This window comes from Lolium rigidum, chromosome 2 (assembly GCF_022539505.1).
Source record: "Lolium rigidum isolate FL_2022 chromosome 2, APGP_CSIRO_Lrig_0.1, whole genome shotgun sequence".
Taxonomy (NCBI): Eukaryota; Viridiplantae; Streptophyta; class Magnoliopsida; order Poales; family Poaceae; genus Lolium; species Lolium rigidum.
The window spans coordinates 173586134-173595054 of record NC_061509.1 but is presented as its reverse complement, the minus strand read 5'-3'; positions in this window follow the sequence as shown (position 1 = coordinate 173595054).

The window sequence follows — 8921 nt, the reverse complement described above, 5'->3', positions numbered from 1 at the left end:
CAGGGATGATCCCATGTTGACCAAGGTCAACACTTCACACTTAGTATTTTGAGAAAGTGAGTTAAATGAGATTCATCATCTCATGTGATTTAATTAATCTTTGGAAAATTTAAATACCTATTTAGATTAAAAACTACAAGTGAGCAAGTATGAGCCTAGGAAATTAATGGTCAATACATTACTTCATTTTATTTGAGAAAGATGATTTAAATGAGGTGGGTACCTCATATTATTTTAATAACACCTTGCAATGGTTTAATATTATTAATTAATTTAATGTGAGTTTTAAATTGACCATGGGATCTATCTCATATTAATTTGGTTGAGGCAAGATTTAAACGAGGCCTAAGTATCTCATATGATTTAATAGATAGGTTTGACATTTTTAAATACTACTTATGAAAATGATTAATTATTTTTAAATAGGAACCTATGGTTTATTAATACATGTGTTATCAATTCTTATTGAACTATTTGTGACTAATGATTTATGTGAGAAACTATACCTCATATAAGTTAAACTATCATCTAAATGATTTAAAATCTCTAAGTAACCAAGCATGAGACTTACTTGACCAAGGTCAGTACCTCTATTTGAATTACTTAAGATCTCAATTTAAATGAGAGATAAGCCCTCCTACTATTTGAATAAGTTTATGGGTGGGTGTTAGATAGTCTAGAAATGGCTCCATAGCCCTTATTTGAATCTAGTCCATGATCATGCAAAACAACTATGCTATATTTTTGCATAAACAATTAGATTATACCAAATATGATTTATTAGAGTTGGAATCAACTTAAAATCATTTCTAGATAATTTCTAATATTTATTTGAAGTTAGAAAAGGCCCTGCCTTATTATTTTTATCATTTAAATTTTATTCCGAATTTGGACATGAGACCAGTGACATTGTTTAGATAATTTCATGAGCTTTCCAAATATATAAAATTTGTTAAATTTGGTGTAGTAGATTCCAAACTATTCAAATTTGAAGTGGGCAGCAGTATTGGATTTAAACTAAATAGATTAAATCAAATTTGAATTACTGGGCCACGCGGGAAAACAAAATGGGCTAAACTGACTAAACGGACTGGGCCGGCCCAGCTAACGTTTCACCGCCGCGGGCCAGCTGACATGGTGGGGTCTACACGTCAGCGACTTACAAACACCGAATCGGTACGCGTTATGTGATCCGTTCGATCAGAACCTGATCGAACGGCCGGGGAGCTTCGTCGTCTCCGACGAGATGCCGGCGTGCTGGCGGCGTACCTAGGGGGTCGGAGGGCGCTGTAGGCCGCCGGCGGTCGATGGCGAGGTTCGAGGCGACGTTGGCGAGGTGGCAGAGGCTCCTGGTACAGTGGCGGAGCTTGGGGAGGCGCGGATCGATGGCGAGGATCTGCGGGCTCCGGCGGCTCCGAGCTTCAAATTGGGACGACTCCGGTGATGGCTGGTGAAATTGATCGGTGGAGAAGGCTCAGTGAGAGGAGGGGAGTGGATGGTGTGCAGAGAGAAGGAGCCGATCGTCCCCTTTTATAGGGTCGAGGAGTGGCCGCGGGGTGCTGGGAAGGGTCGACGACGGCGAGGTCGTTCCAGGACGCGAAGGGGCAAGCTAGGAGGCACATCTTGTAGGCGACGTCTAGGCAGTGCTAGCGCGCTTGATGGCGTGTCCAATGATGGTCTGTGGCGCGCTGGCGATGGTGGTGTACTTGCAGTACCGGCGCGGCAGGTCGGCGATCATGGCGACGGCTACGGTGCAGGGGCAGGCCTGGGATTTTGTCTAGCGTGTAGAGGACGGGGAGTAGGTGCTCAATGCGGTGGTAGCTTGGCCAGAGGAGGACGGCGTCGATCAAGTGCCCGGCGTACTGGCGCGTTCCAGAGCGTGATCACCGCGTGCCTGGCACGTCCTGGGCGTGCATGTGCGCGCCTGGTTCGGCCAATGCCGTGCGTTGGCGTTGCTGGGGCGTGTACCGGCAGTGTCCTTGTGCATCGGAGAGTCTATTTGACATGGTGTAAGAGAGAGTAGGAGACTAGGGAGGATGAGTGCATGAGGGTGTGCATGGTGCACGGCATGAAGAAGAAAAGGTGCTCCACTCACTTTAATCGACAAGAGCAAGTACATGCACTGATGCAGGGGTTGCAGAGGGGTGTGATGATCACCAAATGAAAGGGGTTTAGGTCAGGAACCAAAGGATAATAGCATGTATCACTATTTCCAGATTGTGCACACAAGGTGCTCGACACAATGGCCGCATGAAGAAAAATTTAGAATTTTGCAATTCTTTTTGGTGGAGTTCATTTATATAATTAATGTGATGGAATGGTGGTGGTGGTGCTCATTTTGGTGAAGGTTTACAAGAATTCCAAAATGGGGTCATCTTCACATAGTTTCAAAGTCTCCACTTGTCAATCCTATTCTGGTCAACCTGGTCAACTTCAGCAGAGATGGTCAACATGAAAGTTGTAGAGCTTGACATGGTCTTGGATGACATGGCATTGGTTGACTAAGTTTGGTTTGAGAATTAAGAAATACGAGAGGGGTAAAGTGGGGAACATTTTATAAAATGGCCAAATGACCATTATCACATGTATGTTGATTTTGAGTTTTGCTTTGATTTGATTTTGGTTTCTTTGATGCAATTGTGTTTATTTATCATATATAAACATTTTACAAGCCAGAGATCAATCAATGGTGGCCTTGGTTGAAGTTTTGCAATTTGGCATAATGTGCATGTGAGTGAGTTATGGGAATTTTCTCCCTATTTGATTTCTCTCCATTCAATTTGACTTTGGTTGACTCTAATGTGGTTCTTATTAGTTTAGAAACATTCTAAGAGCATTGAAACCAATTCAAATGGTCTTGTTCAAAGATTTGCAAATTTGGCCTTAATACATAAGAGATGAAGTGTCAAATTTTAATAAACTTGTCAATGGTTAATCTTGCTTCACTTGGACATGGGTTAGGGTCCATTTAGTGTTATATTAGGTTGAGAGATGGTTTCCCACCATTTGGTCAAGGTTTAGAATCATAGGGTAACATTGGTTGAAATGGCTATGTGTCACATATGACTTTATGCATAAGATGCATTTGATTTTTAATTTGACTTGGTTTGACCCAATTGGTGTTGTGGCTTGTTGAAATGTTATATGGAGGTGATCCAACCATTCATAACAAGTCCTAGGGTCAATCTTCTTAATTTCCTATATTTGCTATCTTACTCTCATATGCCTCGATAGCATTCTTAGTTTCTTTTTATTCTTTTTGGTTTTAACTTGGAAATGATTTGAAAAGTACTATATAAGGTTTATAAAGCTTTTCCAATCCTTTAAATAAAGTGGAAGGTCTAGGGTAAAGATTTATAATTATAGCCATAGGCACATATGCCTTTTTCTTATTTAATTTCCTTTTATTTTATTTTAACTAGGATGGTGAAAAGAAGGGTGAGGTTTTAGGGTTTAAGATTATTTCAAATACTAGTAACCAGCAATCATGGCAATAGCACAAGGATTAATAAAGATTCTTATTTACCAAACTTAATTTAATAAAAGTTTTTGTTGGTTCCAAAATTTGGAACTGGGGAAATTCATTTGTTTTGTTTTGAAATTTTTGGGATGTTACACACCATCAGCACTCTTTGTAGGTATAGCTTCTACCCATTTAGTAACATAATCAACAGCGACAAGTATATGAGTGTTACCTTCTGAAGAAGGGAAAGGACCCATGAAGTCGAATCCCCAACAATCGAATGGTTCAATAACAAGAGTATAATTCATAGGCATTTCATTGCGTCTAGAGATATTACCAACTCTTTGACATTCATCACAAGATAAGATAAACTTCCTTGCATCTTTGAAAAGTGTTGGCCAATAAAAACCTGATTGTAGAACCTTTTGTGCGGTTCTATCTCCAGCGTGATGTCCTCCATAAACACTACCATGACATTTACTCAAGATCTCCTGTTGTTCATATTCAGGAACACATCTTCGCATAATACCATCCACTCCTTTTTTATATAAGTGTGGGTCATCCCAAAAATAATGCCTCAAGTCATAAAAGAATTTCCTCCTTTCGTTGAGCTGAAAAGGTTGGAGGCAAATACTTCGAAACAATAAAGTTAGCATAATCTGCATACCAAGGGCTCTCTCGCGAGCTCACCTTTATTACAGCCAATTGTTCATTCGGAAAACTATCATTAACAGGAATAGGATCATAAGCAATATTTTCCAATCTAGACAAATTATCGACAACGGGATTATCAGCACCTTTCCTATCTATAATATGTAAATCAAATTCTTGCAAAAGAAGTACCCATCTAATAAGCCTTGGCTTAGCATCTTTCTTTGTCATAAGGTATCTAATTGCGGCATGATCGGTATGAATTGTGACTTTTGAATCAACAATATAGGGTCTAAACTTGTCACAAGCAAAGACTACAACTAACAATTCTTTTTCGGTTGTAGCATAATTTCTTTGAGCAGACATCAAGAGTCTTACTAGCATAATGAATAACATTTAATTTTTTATCTACCCGCTGTCCAAGAAGCTGCGCCTACAGCAAAATCACTAGCATCACACATAATTTCAAAAGGCAAATTCCAATCGGGAGGTTCAACTACGGGAGCGAGTTGTTAAGGCTTTCTTTAGAGTTTCAAAAGCTTCCTTACAATCATCATCAAAAACAAAAAGCACATCTTTTTGAAGAAGATTAGTAAGAGGCTTTGAAATTTTAGAGAAATCTTTAATAAATCTCCTATAAAACCCAGCATGACCAAGAACACTACGAATACCTTTAACATCCCTCGGATAGGGCATCTTCTCAATTGCTTCAACTTTAGCTCTATCAACTTCAATACCTCTCTCGGAAATTTTATGTCCCAATACAATTCCTTCATTAACCATAAAGTGGCATTTCTCCCAATTAAGAACAAGGTTAGTTTCTTCACATCTCTCGCAAAACTTTATCGAGGTTTCGCAAGCAATTATCAAAAGAATTCCCATAGACGAGAAAAATCATCCATGAACACCTCTACAATACTTTCGCAAAAACCATGAAAAATAAGCAGACATGCATCTTTGAAAAGTAGCGAGGAGCATTACATAAACCAAAAGGCATACGCCTATAAGCATAAGTTCCATAAGGACAAGTGAACGTGGTTTTCTCTTGATCTTTAGCTTTAACAGCAATTTGTGAAAACCCAGAATAACCATCAAGAAAACAAAAATGAGTATCTTTAGACAACCTTTCTAGCATTTGATCAATAAATGGTAAAGGGTAATGATCTTTCTTAGTAACTTTATTAACTTTTCGAAAATCAATGCACATTCTATACCCTACAACTACTCTTTGAGGAATAAGCTCATCATTATCATTAGGCACAACGAGTCATTCCTCCTTTCTTAGGAACACAATGCACAGGACTAACCCATCTACTATCGGCAATAGGATATATAATACCGGCTTCAAGAAGTTTTAATACCTCATTCCTTACCACCTCCTTCATCTTCGGAATTAGACGACGCTGATGTTCAACAACAGGCTTTGCATCATCTTCCATATTAATAGCATGTTGGCAAATAGAGGGAGAAATCCCTTTTAAATCATCAAGAGTATAGCCAATAGCTCCTCGATGTTTCTTCAATATTTCCAATAACCTTTCTTCCTCAATCTCTGAAAGCTTAGAACTAATAATAACAGGATATATTTTCTTATCATCAATATGAGCATATTTAAGATTATCAGGTAAAGGCTTTAAATCAAAAATAGGATCTTCCTTTGGTGGCGGTGTTGTACCCAAATCTTCTACCGGTAAATCATGCTTGAGAATAGGTTGGCGAAGAAAAATTTCCTCAAGCTCATCTCTTTCTTTCCTAAAAGCTTCACTTTCGCTATTCTCCAAATGTTGCTGCAAAGGATTATTAGGAACAAGAACAATAGATGCACACTTGCTCCATTTTAAAATCATTACTAGGCAAGTCGGCTTTATAAGGAGTTTTGGTAAATTTAGAAAAGTTAAATTCATAAGGTTCACCAGACAAATCTAGTCAAAATTTTCTCTTTCTTGCAATCTATAATAGCTCCACAAGTATTTAGAAAAGGTCTACCAAAAATGATAGGACAATGATCACTAGCAGCGAGAACCAAGTACCAAAAAGTCAGCGGGATATTTAATATTACCACATAGAACTTCCACATCTCGAACAATACCGATTGGAGAAATAGTTTCTCTATTAGCCAACTGAATAACCACATCAATATCTTCAAGTTCACAAGAATCAATTTCGTGCATAATCTCCGTGTAAAGCTCATAAGGAATATCACTAACACTTGCACCAATATCACATAAACCATAATAGCAATGATCACCAATTCTAACAGATAACATAGGAACACTGACTTGTTTGGGTTTATTAGGATGTGAAACAATATTAGAAGCATCTTCACGAGAAAATAATATGACCATCCTCCACATTTTCGGTCACAAGATCTTTAACTATTGCAACGACAGAGTTCAATTTTAATTTATTCTTCAGGTTCTTTAGGTTTCTTTTCACTTTTATTAATCGCACTAGATATGACAGAGTACTCCTTCATTTTAGCAGGGAAAGGAGTTTTTCCAATATAAACTTCAGGAATAACATTATCAACAGTTTCAATCACTACACATTTGTTTACAGATGAATCTACGTCATCTTTATATGGTACATGATACTTATCAAAATTCTTCTTAGGCAATTCATAATGAGAGGCAAAAGCTTTATAAAGATTTGCAACAACTTGGGAATAAAGACCATATGTAGCACTCATATTACGAAATTTATCAGTATCCATAAAAGCGTCAATGCATTTATAATCATAAATTATACCTGACTCTCTATCTTTGTCGTTCTCCCATCCTTCAGTATTTTCTTGGATCCGATCAAGAAGGTCCCTTTTAAACTCTTCTTTGTTGCGTGTAAATGATCCAGAACAGGAAGTATCCAGCAAGGTCTTGTCTTGAAAAGAAAGTCTTGCATAGAAATTATCAATAATAACATTACCAGGAAGCTCATGAATGGGGCATTTGAGCATTAAAGACTTCAATCTCCCCCAAGCTTGGGCAATACTTTCTCCATCATGAGGCCAGAAATTATATATGCGGTTCCGATCCTTGTGAATTTCACTTGGAGGATAGAATTTGGAATAAAATAAAGGCACAATGTCCTCCCAATCAATAGAATCACCATTCTTCAGCAATTTATACCAGTGCGCCGCTTTACCAGACAGCGATATAGTGAATAGTTTCTTTCTAACTTCATTCATAGCAATACCTGCACATTTGAATAACCCGCATAATTCATGCAAAAACGAGTAAATGATCACCAGGATGAACAGTTCCATCCCCTTCATAGCGGTTATCCATAACACGTTCAATAATTTTCATAGGTATTTTATATGGTATCACTTCCTCACCTGGCGCTTCATCCACTACCGTTGCAGTAGTAGTAGATTTCCCAAACAGAAATTGAAGAGAAGATCTCTCCATAATGACTTATAGCGACGAGGCGGAATTAAAATCAGCACAAACGAGTAAAGGTTTTCCTTACCAATTCCACTTACCAATAGCGCTTCACTCCCGGCAACGGCGCCGAGAAAATAGTCTTGATGACCCACAAGTATAGGGGGTGTATCGTAGTATCTTCGATAAGTAAGAATGTCGATCCCAACGAGGAGCGAGAAGGTGTTGACGGCGGTTTCGATGAAGGATTCACTGTAAATGCTCACAAACAAGTATTCAAGTGGTTTTGATGTAATAGATGAATAAAGTACGAGTAAGTAAAATGCGAGAGAAATAATTGCAGCGAGTGGCCCAATCCTTTTTAGCACAAAGGACAAGCCGGTTTGTTTACTTATAATGACCAAACGTTCTTGAGGACACACGGGGATTTTAGTCTAGTGCTTTCGCTTCATGTGGCTAAATAATCTTCATTGTTTTGATAAGTGTTGTGTGGGTGAACCTATGCTAATGCACCGCCCTTCCTAGGACTAATACATACTTGTGATTATACCCCTTGCAAGCATCCGCAACTACAAGAAAGTAATTAAGATAAATCTAACCACAGCCTTAAACTGCGAGATCCTGCGATCCCTCTTGCATCGATATACTAACGGGGCTCAGGTTTCTGTCACTCCGGCAACCCCGCAATTAGCAACCGAATACAAGATGCACTCCCCTAGGCCCATAAATGGTGAAGTATCATGTAGTCGACGTTCACACGACACCACTAGAAGAATGACACCACAACTTAAATATACTCAACCATAGTTCACTACTAACATTTAGACTTCACCCATGTCCTCAAGAACTAAACGAACTACTCACGAGACATCATATGGAATACAATCAGAGGTGATATGATGATGAATAACAATCTGAACATAAATCTTGGTTCTATGGTTTCACTCAATAGCATCAATAACAAGTAGAAAGTAACGCCGGGAGAGTTTCCCCTATCAAACAATCAAGATCCAACCCAAATCGTTACAGCGGTGAAGAGGTGCAGCGGTGGTGATGGTGGTGTAGATGGTGGAGATGATGATGATGATGATGGAGATGATGTCCAGCTCGATGACGATGGCGATGGCGTCGATTTCCCCCTCCGGGAGGGAATTTCCCCGGCGGATTCCTGCCCGCCGGAGAGCTCTTTTCTCTCTGGTGTTCTCCGCCCCGCAGAGGCGGCTGTAACTCTCCGTGAGGTACCCTCTGTGGCTTAGGTTTTCGGGACGAAGGAGTACGCGAAGAAAAGGAGGCGAAAGGGGCTGTGGGGCCCCCACACCACAAGGTGGCGCGGCCAGGCCATGGGCCGCGCCGGCCTGTGGTCTGGCCCCACCTTGAGCCCTCTCTGCTCCCCTTCCGGCTCCCTCCGTCATCCGGAAAAATAGGAA